The sequence below is a fragment of the Melozone crissalis genome, unplaced genomic scaffold (genome assembly GCF_028551555.1).
Source record: "Melozone crissalis strain CALT ecotype California unplaced genomic scaffold, PUWL_Pcris_2 ptg000066l_1, whole genome shotgun sequence".
NCBI classification, from domain to species: domain Eukaryota; kingdom Metazoa; phylum Chordata; class Aves; order Passeriformes; family Passerellidae; genus Melozone; species Melozone crissalis.
Window position 1 is genome coordinate 5,742,039 of NW_026535844.1, and position 13,349 is coordinate 5,755,387.

The 13,349-nt window shown below is 60.4% G+C and overlaps 1 pseudogene; it reads right to left on the reverse strand.

Moving 5' to 3' along the window:
• LOC128945560 (uncharacterized) overlaps positions 1 to 13,349 on the reverse strand; it is a 1,627,138-nt pseudogene that overhangs the window by 1,381,668 nt on the left and 232,121 nt on the right.

Sequence of the window (13,349 nt, forward strand, 5' to 3'; positions counted from 1 at the left end):
CCGCCCTCGCCCGCCTGGAGGCCACCACAGCCTCTCCCATGGCCTCGTTGGTGGCCATTGCCACCTGGGCATCACTTGTGGCCCCCACTGAGGCCTCCTCATCCCTGTCCAGGGCCACCATGAGCTGCTGGGCTGTGGCTGCCAGGTTGTCCCCAGCTGTCCCCCTGCGGGTGGCCTTGTCCTGCTGGTCCCTGGCCCGGGCGAGGGTCGTGTCCTCGCAGGCATCACGGAGCTTGGTGACCTCCTCGACCAGCTGTTTCCATCTCTCCTCACACGCAGACACCAACTCCCGCCAGGCGCTGCCTGCGGCTCTCACATCGGCCCAGGTGGCCCCAGGGGTGGCCCCGAGGGTGGCCAGGGCCTGGCCCAGAGAGGTGACACCGGGGTGTTCCAGGCCCTTACGGAGGCTCCAGGTGAAGATCCTCAGGGCCGCGTGCAGCAACTTTGGGGGTGCACAGCGCCGCACGCCCCGGTGTGGCCCGGTCACGGTGGCTGTCACATCACCCAGGGTGGCCACCACGGACACCAGAGCCTCCAGCAGCTGGGGAGGGGACAGGGGAAGTGTCAGGGACCTGGTGGCACATGTGGCCTCTTGTGTGGCCCCTGTGCCCTCCTGAGATCCCATTTGTCCCTTCTCCCTGGAGGGCTCTGCTGAACCCCTGTCCCTTTGTCACCCCCTCATCACCTCAGCCACCCCCTGCCACCCTCCCTGCTGTCCCTGCTGCCAGGCCCTGCCACCGCACTCGTAGCCTCTGCCATCCTCTGCTGTCCCTTCTGCCAGCCCTCATGTCCCCATCCCCCTGTGTCACCCCCATCCCCCCCTGCCCCCACACCATTTCCCCTCTCCCCTTCCTGCCACTGCCTTCTGTCCCCTTTGCCACCCCCTGTCCCCTCCCACCACATCCCCCATCTCCCCCCATTCTCCACTGCCCCTCACCCCTAGTGTCCCCTCTGTCCCCCTCTCCCCCCACCCCATCGCACCTCTTGGGGCTCCACGCTCACTGGGGACACACTGGGGATGCTCTGGGGACACTCTGGGGGTCGAAGGAGCCTTGGGATGTCCTCGATGGCTCTTTGGCACCGCTCGGCCACCCCACAGGCACTGGGGCAGGCAGGACCACCAGTGAAATAGACCTTGATGATGTCATCAACTGCCCCCAGCAGGTGATCCTTGACCAGGTGCGTCTTGGTCTCCCACAGCTGCTTGGCCACGGCCACCTTGGCCACCAAGTCCTCAGGGACATCGGGGACACCTTATGTGTCCCCTCCAGGGTGGCATCGATACAGTGCCCATACAGGCACCCTGGGAACACGAGCAGATTCATCTCCTCGTCCTGCCTGGGCAGGGTGCCCAGCAGCTCACCCAGGATGGCCACTACAGTGACCTCTGGCTGCAGCAGGGCCGGGGATAGCTGGAGAGGGGACAGGAGAAGAGTCAGAGACCTGGTGGCACTTATGGCCTCCTCAAGAGGCCCCGGTCCTTTCCCGGGGTCCCCTTTGTCCCCTCCCTTGAGGGCTCTGCTTCCCCCGCTGTCCATTTGTCACCCCCTCATCCTCTCTGCCACCCCCTACCACCACGCTCGTAGCCCCTGCCACCCTCTGCTGTTCCTTCAGCCACTGCCCGCTAGACCATGTGTCCCCAACACCCCCCGTCATCCCCATCCCCCACTGCCACCTTCCCCCGCCTTTCCCCTCCACCTGTCACCTCCCTCCTTCCTGCCACTCCCTCCTATCCCCTTTGTGACCCCTGTCCCCTCCCACCAGCCCCCATGTCCCCTCCAGCCCCCATTGGCTCCTCTCTCCCCCCACCACTCCCCCAACCCATCGCACCTCTTGGAGCTCCGTGGTCACTGGGGAGACACTGGGGACACCTTGGGGACACTCTGGGGATCGAACGAGCCTTGGGATGTCCTCGATGGCTCTTTGGCAGTGCTCAGCCACCCCATGGCTGGGGTGGGCACTGGGGCGGGCAGGACCACTATCGAAATACAACCTGATGATGTCTCGAACTGTCCCTGCCAGGTGACCCTTGACCAGGCGGGTGTTGTCCTCCCACAGCCACTCAGCCACGGCCACCTTGGCCACCAAGTCCTCAGGGACAGTGGGGGATGCCTCGCTTGTCCCCTTCAGGGTGGTCTTGATGTCCCTGAGCAGGCGCCACAGCTCCCAGGGGAACACAGAGGCTTCATCACACGCGGCCACCAAGCGCTCCAGCAGCCCCAGGGCCGCCTCCACCCGCTGTCTCACCATGGTGGCCCTTGTTGCCTCGCTGGCAGCCACCCTGGCCTCTCTCATCACCTGGGCTCCATGCCCGGCCACCACCTCAGCCCCCTCCTCCCAGCCCAGGACCTGACCCAGCTCCACCATGTTTTCCTGAGCTGTCCCATCACGGGCAGCCTCATCCTGCAGCTCCCTGGCCCGGGCAGTGGTGGCGGCCGCCCTGTCGGCCGCCTTGGTGGCCAAATCCCTGCAGGCGTTGCGGAGCTTGGTGGCCGTCCTGGCCAGCTGGGCCCAGCTGTTCACAAGCGGAATCACCGACCTGTGCCACTTCCTGGCTGCCATGGTCACACGCTTCTGGGGGGGCCACGGGGGTTTCTCTCCGACGAACAGGGCCCGGCTCAGGGAGGTGAAAGGGTCTTCATCATCATAGAGGACATTGTGGCACTACCAGGGGACTTCAATGCAGTCCCGGATGGCCTTGAGCTGCCAGCTGAATGACCCCAGGTGCGAGCACATGTGCCTTGAGGGCGTGAGCAGCAGATTCATCTCATCACGACTGGGCAGGGTGGCCAGCAGCTCGCCCAGGATGGCCGCCATTGTGACCTGTGGTTGCAGCAGGGCCGGGGACAGCTGGGGAGGGGACAGGGGAGGTGTCAGGGAGCTGGTGCCATTTGTGGCCTCCTGGGGTGGCCCTGTGGCCCCAATGGGTTCCCTTTTGTCCCCTGCATCCGTTTGTCAGCCTCTTGTTCCTTCTGCCATCCCCTGCCCCTCCCTTTGCAGCCCCTCCTGCCCGCTGCCCGTCTGCTGTCCCCTCTGCCACCGCACTGCTCCCACTGCTGTCCTCTCTGCCACCCCCTGCCACCACATTCCTAGCCCCTGAAAACCCCTGCTGTACCATCTGTCACTGTCTGCCAGCCCCCATGTCCCCACCACCCCATGTCCCCCAAATTCCTCACTGCCCCCTCCCCATCATGTCTCCTTGCCTGGCACCTCCCCCTCGCCCGCCACTCACTCCTGTCCCCTTTATGACCCCCTGTCCCCTATGCCACCCCCCAGAACCTCCCATCCCCCATTACCCCATCCCCCTCATTGTCCTCTCTGTCCCCCTTAACCCCCCCCCCCCATCGCGCCTCTTGGGGATCCATGCTCACTGAGGACACTTTGGAGACGCTCTGGGGACACTCTGGGGATCGAACGAGCCTTGGGATGTCCTCGATGGCTCTCTGGCACTGCTTGGCCACCTCACAGGCACTGGGGCTGTTGGGACCATCAGTGAACAAGAATTCGATGGTGTCTGGAAGAGTCTTCCCAAGGTGATCCTTGGCCAGGCGGGCGTTGTCCTCCCACAGCTGCTCAGCCACGGTCACCTTGGCCACCAAGTCCTCAGAGACATTAAGGGACTGCTTCTTTGTCTCCTTCAGGATGCCTTTGGCGTCCCTGAGCAGGCGCTGCAGCTCCCAGGGGAACGCGGTGGCTTCGTCACACATGGCCACCAAGCGCTCCAGCAGCCCCAGGGCCACCTCCAGCGGCTGTCTCTCCATGGTGGCCCTTGTTGCCTGGCTGGCAGCCACCATGGCATCTCTCCTCACCGAGGATTCACACCTGGCTACCACCTCGGCCCTCTCCTCCCGGCCCAGGGCCTGACCCAGCTCCACCATGTTTTCCTGAGCTGTCCCATCACAGGCAGCCGCATCCTGCAGCTCCCTGGCCCGGGCAGTTTGGAAGGCCACCACGTCGGCCGCTTCAGTGGCCACTTCCATGCAGATGTTGTGGAGCTTGGTGGCCTTCCTGGCCAGCTTGGCCCTGCTGTTCACAAGCTCATCCACCGACTCCTGCCACTTGCTGGCCACCATTGTCACATCATCCCAGGGGACCATGGGATGCTCTTGTGGGCGGCCAGGGCGTGACTCAGGGAGGTGAGAGGCTCATCAGCATCGGAGATGACACTGCGGCGCCACCAGGCATCATCAATGCGGTTCAGGGTGTACTGGAGCTCCTCGGTGAATTTCTCCAGTTTCCAGTACAGGCACCCTGGGGACACGGGCAGCATCTCCTCATCCCGCCAGGGCAGGGTGGCCAGCAGCTCGCCCAGGGTGGCCACCACAGTGACCTGTGCCTGCAGCAGGACCGGGGACAGCTGGGGAGGGGACACAAGAGGTGTCACGGACCTGGTGGCATGTGTGGCCTCCTGAGGCAGCCCCTGTGCCCTCCCAGGGTCCCCTTTGTCCCCTGTCCCTTTGTCAGCCTCTTTGTGCCTCTGCCACGCCCTGCCTCACCCCTCATAGCCCCTCCTCCCACGTGCCCAACTGCTGTCCCCTCTACCACCTTCCTGCAAGCCCCCATGTACCCTCCCCCCTGAATCATCCCCATCCCCCACTGGCACCTCCTCCCATGTCTCCTCCCCCCACCTCAGCTCCCCCCTTCCTGCCACTCACTCCTGTCCCCTTTGTGACCCCCATCCCCTCCCGACATTCCCGTGCTCCCTCCATTCTCCATTGCCCCCTCTCCCACCCCAGTGTGCCCTCAGTCCCCCTCTCCACCCCACCCCCCTGCCATCGCACCTCTTGTGGTTCCACGCTCACTGGGGCCACCTTAGGGACGCTCTGGGGACACTCCAGGGGTTGAAGGAGCCTTGGGATGTCCTCGATGGCTCTTTGGCACTGCTTGGCCACCCAGCGGCAATGGGGGCTGTCGGGACCACAACCGTCACAGAACTCGATGATGTCATGAAGTGTCCCCCCCACGTGATCCTTGACCAGGCGGGCGTTGGCCTCCCACAGCCACTTGGCCTCAGCCACCTTGGCCACCAAGTCCTCAGGGACATCAGGGGACGCCTCATTTGTCCCCTTCAGGGTGGCCTCAATGTCCCCAACCCTGCGCCGCAGCTCCCAGGGGAACGCGGTGGCTTCGTCACACGCGGCCACCAAGTGCTCCAGCAGCCCCAGGGCCACCTCCACCCGCTGTCTTACCATGGTGGCCCTTGTTGCCTCGCTGGTAGCAACTCTGGCCTCTCTCCTCACCTGGGCTCCATGCCCGGCCACCACCTCGGCCCCCTCTTCCCTGCCCAGGGCCTGACCCAGCTCCACCATGTTTTCCTGAGCCGTCCAATAACGGGCAACTTCCTCCTGCAGCTCCCTGGCCCGGGAGGTGGCGGTGGTCACCAAGTCTGCTGCCACAGTGGCCATCACCCTGCAGGCGTTGCAGAGCTTGGTGGTTTTCCTGGCCAGGTCTGCCCAGCTGTCCACAAGCACAGACACTGATTGCTGCCACTTGCTGGCCGCCATTTTTACATGGTTCCAGGTGCTCCATGGGGTACTGTTGGAGGCGGTCAGGGCCCGGCTCAGGGAGGTGACAGGGTCATCATCATTGGAGGTGACATTGTGGCACCACAAGTTGTCATCAATGCAGTATAAGGTGGCCCGGAGCTCCCTGGTGAAATCCTCCAGGTTCCAGCGCAGACACGTTAGGGACACAGGCAGCATCTTGTCCCATCTGCGCAGGGTGGCCAGCAGCTCACCCAGGATGGCCACCACGGTGACCTGTGGCTGCAGCAGAGCTGGGGACAGCTGGGGAGGGGACAGGGGAGGTGTCAGGGATCTCATGGGACTTGTGGCCTCCTGGGGTGGACCCCTGCCCCCAAGGGGTCCCCTTTGTTCCCTCCATCCCTTTCTCAGCCTCTTGTTCCCTCCACCACCCTCTGCCCCTCCCCTAGTAGGCCCTGCCACCACCCTGCCCCACTGCTGTCCCCTCAGCTACCCCTCGCCTGCCCTAGTGTCCCCTCCCCTCCATCACTCACTGCCCCCTCACCCCTCTTTCCCCTCCCCTCGCTGCCACTGCCTCCTGTCCCCTTTGTGACTCCCTGTCACATTCACCACCTCCTGTGTTCCCCCATCCCCCACTGACCCCTCCCCCCCAGTGTCCCCTCTGTCCCTCTCCCTCCCCCTCCCTCCATCGCACCTCTTGGAGCTCCACAGTCACTGGGGACACCTTGGGGACAACTCGGGGACACTACAGGGGTTGAACTAGCCTTGGGATGTCCTCGATGGCTCTTTGGCACTGCTCAGCCATCCCACAGGCACTGGGGCTGGCAGGACCACCCGTGAACAAGAAGTTGACAAAATCTTGAAGTGTCTTCCCAAGGTGATCCTTGGCCAGGCGGGCGTTGGCCTCCCACAGCTGCTCAGCCACGGCCACCTTGGCCACCAAGTCCTCAGGGACATTAAGGGACTGCTTCTTTGTCTCCTTCAGGATGCCTTTGGTGTCCCTGAGCAGGCGCTGCAGATCCCAGGGGAATGCGGTGGCTTCGTCATACGCGGCCACCAAGCGCTCCAGCAGCCCCAGGGCCACCTCCAGCTGCTGTCTCTCCATGGTGGCCCTTGTTGCCTCACTGGCAGCCACCATGGCCTCTCTCCTCATCCAGGATTCACGCCTTGCCACCACCTCGGCCCAGGGCCTCCCCACCCAGGGCCTGACCCAGCTCCACCATGTTTTCCTGAGCTGTCCAATAATGGGCAGTCTTGGCCTGCAGCTCCCTGGCCCGGGCAGTGGCGGTGGCCGCCCTGTCGGCCGCCTTGGTGGCCAAATCCCTGCAGGCGTTGGGGAGCTTGGTGGCCGTCCTGGCCAGCTGGGCCCAGCTGTCCTTGAGTGCAGCCACCAACTCCTGCCACACCCAGGCCACCATTTGCACATCGAACCTGCTGGTCCAATGGGTGCTCTTGTAGGCGGCCAGGGCCTGGCTCAGGGAGGCGGGAGGGTCATCATCATCAGAGGTGAAAGGGTCATCATCATCGCAGGTGACATTGCGGTGCCTCCAGGTCTCATCAGTGCACAGGCTGTCGCGGAGCTCATTGGTGAAGTCCATCAGGTCCGAGTACAGGTGCAATGGGGACACGAGCAGAGTCATCTCGTCCAGGCTGGGCAGGGTGGCCAGCAGCTCGCCCAGGGTGGCCACCACGGTGACCTGCGGCTGCAGCAGGGCCGGGGACAGCTGGGGAGGGGACAGAGGAAGTGTCAGGGACCTAGTGGCACTTACGGCCTCCTGCGATGACCCCTGTGCCCTCCCGGGCTCCCCTTTGTCCCATCCCTGGAGGGCTCTGCTGTCCCCTCTGTCCCTCTGTCAACCCCCCGACCCCTCTGCTACCCCGCACTGTCGCTCGCGTGTGCTCCCCATTCCCCACTGCCCCCTCCCCCACCGTCGCACCTCTTGGGACTCCATGCTCACTGGGGACACCTTGGGGACGCTCCGCTGCCGAAGGAGCCCCGGCACCAGCTCCGGTCCCGGCCCAGAACAGGCCCCGGGGTCGGCGCCGGGAAAAGGCGGAGCCGCCTCAGGAGGGGCCGGAAAAGGGGTTGGGCGAGGTGACGTCACCGCCCGCCCTTTCCAGTACCGCTCCTATCCATGGAAAGCGCCTGGATTTGGGCGTTTTGATTGAATCCCAGGGGATTTAGGCTCAGTAGAAGGGGATTTAGGCTCCATCTCCAGGGGATTTAGGTTCCATCCCACCATTTCTAGGCGGATTAATTCCGCCGTTCCCGGCTGGATTTACGAGGGAACGCGGAGCGCTCTGAGGAGCCCGCAGAGTTGCCCTCAACAAATAGGGCCGCGCTGCTTCTCTCGCGAGACCTCTGGCGAGAAGCCCCCAAAGGCAGCGCGGACCAATCAGAAGCCGCGCCGGCCAGAAGTACTGGCAGAAGTTCCCGTTGCTTTGGCGTCGGCAGCTGCTTCCGGCGAACCCGCGGTGCATTGTGGACATTGTGGTCCCCGTAGGGCCCAGCGGCGGAGGAGCGGGGCTGAGGCCGCAGGGGGGGGGAGGGGGCGGGGCGGGAATTGGCGGGCGCCGAGGGAGCCCCGGGAGCCCCCCGGCAGCGCGGGATGGGCGACAGCGACCGCGGTCAGCACCGGGAGCGGGGAGCGGGGGAGGGGCGATGAGGGGGGGGTTTGGAGGGGTTATGAAAGGATTGGGAGGGACTGAGGGAGAACTGGGGGTCCTGAGGGGATGTGGGGTGTTCTGAGGGCGTTTGGGGAGATCCAGAGGGAGAACTGGGGGTCGTGAGGAGATTTGGGGGCTCCTGAGGGGGTTGGAGGGGTTGTGAGGGGATTTTGGGGGGTGAGAGGGAGAACTGGGGATCCTGAGGGTATTTGGGGGGGTCCTGAGGGGGTTTGGGGGGATTGTGAGGGGGCTGAGGTGGCTGAGGGGTTGTGAGGGGGTTTGGGACGTGGTGAGGGGATGTGGAGGGTCCTGGGGGAGAATTAGGTGTCCTGAGGGGATTTGTGGGGCTCTGGAGAGATCTGGGAGGGTCTTGAGGGATATGGGGAACTCATGAGGAAATCTGGGGGGATTCTGAGGAGATTTTCGAGGGTCCTAAGGAGGATATGGGAGCCCTGCGGGGGACCTGGGGTACTGAGGGTAGTTTGGAAGTTGTGAGGGCATTTGGGGGCATTCTGAGTGGGTTTGGGAGGATTTTGGGAGTTTCCGACTAGATTTGGGGCATCCTGAGGGAATTTTGGAGATCCCCGAGTGGATTTTGTGGGTCCCTGACAGGATTAGGGGTGATTTGGGGTTATTTTGGGGTCCCTGACTGGATTTGGAGGCATTTGGGGAATTTTGGGATCCCTGGCTGAATTTTGGGGTATTTTCAGATAATTTTGGGGTCCCTGACTGGATTCTGGGAGGATTTGGGGTAATTTAGGAGTCCCTGAGGGGACTTTGGGGTATTTTCAGGTGTTTTTGGGGTAAGTTTGGCTATCTGACCAGATTTTGGGGTCCTTGTCCTGATTTTGGGATATTTTGGAATACCTGACTACATTTTGGGGTATTTTTGGGTCATTTTGGGGTTCCTCACCAGATTTTAGCCATGTTGGGGTAATTTCATGGTCCCTGACCAGAGTTTGAAGATTTTTTGGGGTATTTTTTGGAGTAATTTTGTGATCTCACACTAGAGTTTGGGGTTTTTTTGGGGTATTTTTGTAGGACAACAGGGGAAGGATGGTCGGGATGGAGAGAGACAAGAGATCTCTGAAGCCAGGCCATGGAACTTGGGGTTTATTGCAAAGGGCCTGGGTGCAGGGCCCTGCTTGGAGCTGCCAGGCACAGCTGGAGCAGGCCTGAGAGAGGGAGAAGAGTGGTGTTATATTTGCCCAATTATCCCATCATCAAAAAAACCCAAACACTATTAAAGGTAGAAGCAATTTTCATTGAATAGCTTAGAATATATAAAATCGGATAGACTTGAAATATTGACAATGTAATTTGGTTAAAATAAGGGATAATTTGGTTCCAATAATAGCGCATTAGCAAAAAAAAACCAAACAGCGAGGGGTACGGAGCGCAGGGCCCTTGGACCCGTGCCACCTCACATGCGAGCTTGCCAAGGGAAAATTCCCCCTGTTGTGCCATGTGTCAATGCCATCTCCTCCCATTTTCGAATCATCACACTTCTACCTCCGCCCTCATCACCACCTTTACCGCGCATGCTCCACCGCTCGGTTTGGTGGTCACACCCGTCTTTGGGGGTCATCACTGATGAAGGCCTCTCCTCTTCCTCGATGTCCTTTAATTCACCCTTGGGTTACACATGCGCACCAAGCCAGTATAATGTAAGCCAAAATTAACATACTACTACATTTTAGCATCAAAGCAATAAATTTATTATAGCGGGCATTTTCCAGGGACCCAACCAGATTTTCCTTACTTTCTGTTAATTTTTAGTAACTGTTATCTCTTGCTTTTTCCTGCCTTGAACATCTGCAGGAAAGTGGGGGGGAATGGAACCCCTCCTCCCCTTTCTTTCTTGGCATTACACCTTTTAACTGTTTTATTATTTCCAAATATTAATTACTGTATCAATATCAATTCCTGTTTCTATTTTGTCAGCACGGATCATACCTATTTACCACACTTATCATGATCCTGCTCTGAGTCTCCCCTCCCCCACTCATCCACAGCGGTTTGGGGCGGTTTTTCCTTTTTGGGGGGAATCAAAGCGATGCACTGATGCTCCGAATTAGGGGCAGGACAAGTGAGGCTCCAGGGCTTCCCGCTCAGCCGGAGCCACCGGAGCCGCAGTGCCGGGAAAGCCGTGGCGGGAGGTGCGGAGAAGTTTGTTTGTGTTTTCAGCTCAATCCCCTCGGGCCCGGGCCCGTTCCAGGGCTGTTCCTCAGCTCCGGCTCTGCCCTCACGCAGCCCGGGGGGCCCGGAGAGCGCGGGGCGGGGCTGTGCCGTGTGCAGAGCCCGCCCCTGGCTGGGATTGGGCGATGGTGCCGTCAGTCGTGTTTGTGGCGCGCTGATTGGTGGGAGCGGGGCGGAGCAGCGTCTCGGTGGCGGGCTGAGGGCGGCCGTGGCTGGGCAGCGGCGCCATTGTCGGAGCGTGTGTGCGGACCCGCGAGCGGCGGCAGCGGCCGGAGCGCGGTGAGGCGGCGACGAAGCTCGGAGGCGGCCGCAGCGCAGGTGGGAGCCGCGCTGGGTTGTGCGGGGGCTCGGGGCTGGCTGCGGGCCTCGGGGGCGGCAGGGGGCTCGGGCGGGTTCGTTGTGCCGTGTCCGGCGCGTGTTGCCGCTGGCGTGAGGGCGCTGCGGGAGCGGCTGCCCGCGGTCTCCTTGCGGCCGCTGCCTCGGCAGGAGCCGCTGGCGGAGCAGCGCTGGCTCGGCCCGGTTGCTGTGGCTGGAACAGAGGGGGCTGCCCCGTGCCCAGGGCTGTGCGGGGAAATTCCCGTGGCCGGAGGTTTCTGTTTCCAGAGGAGATAGAGGAGTCCTGTAAAAGTGACTTTATTGCTGAGCAGAGGGAGAGGCCGTGCGGCATTTGCCGTGCGCTCTCTGCCGTTGTTGTAATTCGCAGCCTCCTTTTTATCCTCATTTTCCCAGCCTCATCTCCCTCTCCCTTTGCCCACTGGCTGAGGTACTTGGAAGGTTCAGACCTCCCGATCCGCCAACTGGATGTCCTCGTTAATGTGCATCCCCACTTTTGTATAACAGCCGATATTCATGGCTCTGTTAAATCCTTGTTCTTCTGGAAGTTCAGGAATTTAGCGGGACTTTCTGTGAGCAGCAGTCCCATGTAAATTAGTAACATTTATTGAAGCTGGTGGTTTCGCCCGTTACTTCCTTATCTGCAAGTCCCTGGCCCCTCGCTCAGTTGCTGAATGAGCTGCACTCTCAAGGTGTGGAGCACGGTAAAAAGATGAGAGTTGCTGTAGCACATCAGAGTCGAAACAACATTCATTTAACCCATGGTCTGCCAGGGAACCACAAAACCGTGTCCCATTCCCATCCTTTCCGCGTTTAAATCCGTACATGAGCTACTTCTTTCCTTTGTTATCTTATTCACCACTTTTCCTTTTTCATCTTTTTGCCAACAGCAGCTTGAGTCATTTAATTTTCCACAAACTCCTCCTTTTTCTGCTAACAGATGATCTGACCCCATCCCATGGTTAAGTATTGTGTTCCTCATTTCAGTGGATTGGTCGGCAGGAAGGTCAGGAGCTGGAGCTGTCTGGTTGGTTATTATTGTGAGGGCAGCTTGTAATCTAATGATGCCATTGAAATGAGAAATGGGCTCTGTGGCTCCTGATATGAATTGGTTCGGGTTCCCAGGGCCTGGTCCATGGTGTTGTAGGATTTGTTCTGCTGGCCATTCATCTTTTCCCTATTTTTGGCCACTCTCTCCAGCCAGGGCTGCATCAATTGACTGCTTTTCTCTAACTAAATCATCAAATCCTTGGATTCCCAGCTTATTTCCCTGAATATTTGGTAGCAAAAAACCCCCAGTGCTCTAATATAACCTACATAACACAGATAGTGACAGCACATGTTGGAGTGGGCAGAGGGATGATTCCCCCCCCATTTATTTATAGTGAAGTTTTCCCAACGTTCTCCATTTGCTGTTTCCCTTTGCAGCTTCACCCGTTTGTGTTGCAGGGTCAGATATCCTCCCCCTGGGCTCTGCCTTGAGCTGTGCAAATTCCATCAGTGCCAGCAGGCAGAGCTTGGGGTGAGGGGCAGAGGGAATCAGCCCAATTCCTGCCCCAGGCAAGAGACCCAGGTGCATTGTCCAGGCTTTGCCCAGCAGTGTTCATTTGCATTTCTAAAGCTCCTCTGCAGGCTGCCTGGAATGAAGCTTCTCTTCCTGCTGCTGGGCAATGTTGATGTTTTGTTGCTGGTCGTTATCTCTGTGGGTGTCTTTTGGGTTGTTCCCAGTCTGTTCAGGTGTTAAACTCATCTCCATGGAGCAGTGTAACACCACTTAAATAAAACCTTTAAAATTCATTTCCCCAAGGCAAAGAAACCCAAGCCTGAGTAGAGAAATAAGGTTTAAAAGAACCGAAATCGGTGCATTTTGCAGCAGTGCAATGGCAGGCAGCCCAGAGTGTGGGTGTCAGTGAGCCCCAGAGTGGAATTGTGCCGTGGTGTTCCCCAGCAGCTGTGGCAGTGCAGGCCCAGCCAGCGCTGAAGCTGCAGCAGTGGCAGCAAGGCTTGGCCCCAGTGGCTGGAGATGGCAGAGGAGGGTGGCCAGGATTGCAGAGGATTCCAGGCGAGGATCTGTGGGCAGGCGCAGGGGCTTGGCCCGCTGTGGAGCCCTGGCTGCTGCTGCGTTGCCTTCAGGGCAGGCTCAGGGGCGGCCTCCCATCGTCCTGCTGCAGGCGGGAAGTGCAAATCTGCGGGGCTTCAGAGCCCTTGAGGCCAGGCTGAGGGGTCCCCCGTGTTGAGCTGTGCTGGCGGCTGTTTGTGGCCTCAGGGACACTTGGCATGGGCCCCTTGGCCACCAGTGGTGCTGCTTGGCACTCCTTAGGCAGGAGCCGATGTCCTGGCTGGGTGTTGGCAGCAGCAAAGTGCCAGAGCAGGCTGTGTGCCAGCCCAGCTTCCTGTGGGAGAATATCCCTTGATATCTGCTCCAGTGGTTGCTGAAGCAGTGAGAATTGCTTTTGCCCCCCTGTTAGGTGCCATGGTGTCAGCAGAAGATATTGAAGCCTTCCTGCTCAGGGCATTTCAGCTCCAGGCTCTCACAAGCACCCACAGCTGGGCGGGTTGAGCTGAGCATGGGGCAGTGACCTGCGCTGCGTCTGATTCCCCTTCCTTCCCTCCCCTGGAACAGGGTGTTGCTGTTAGACACCACTTGTCTTGCTGGCTTCAGAGTGC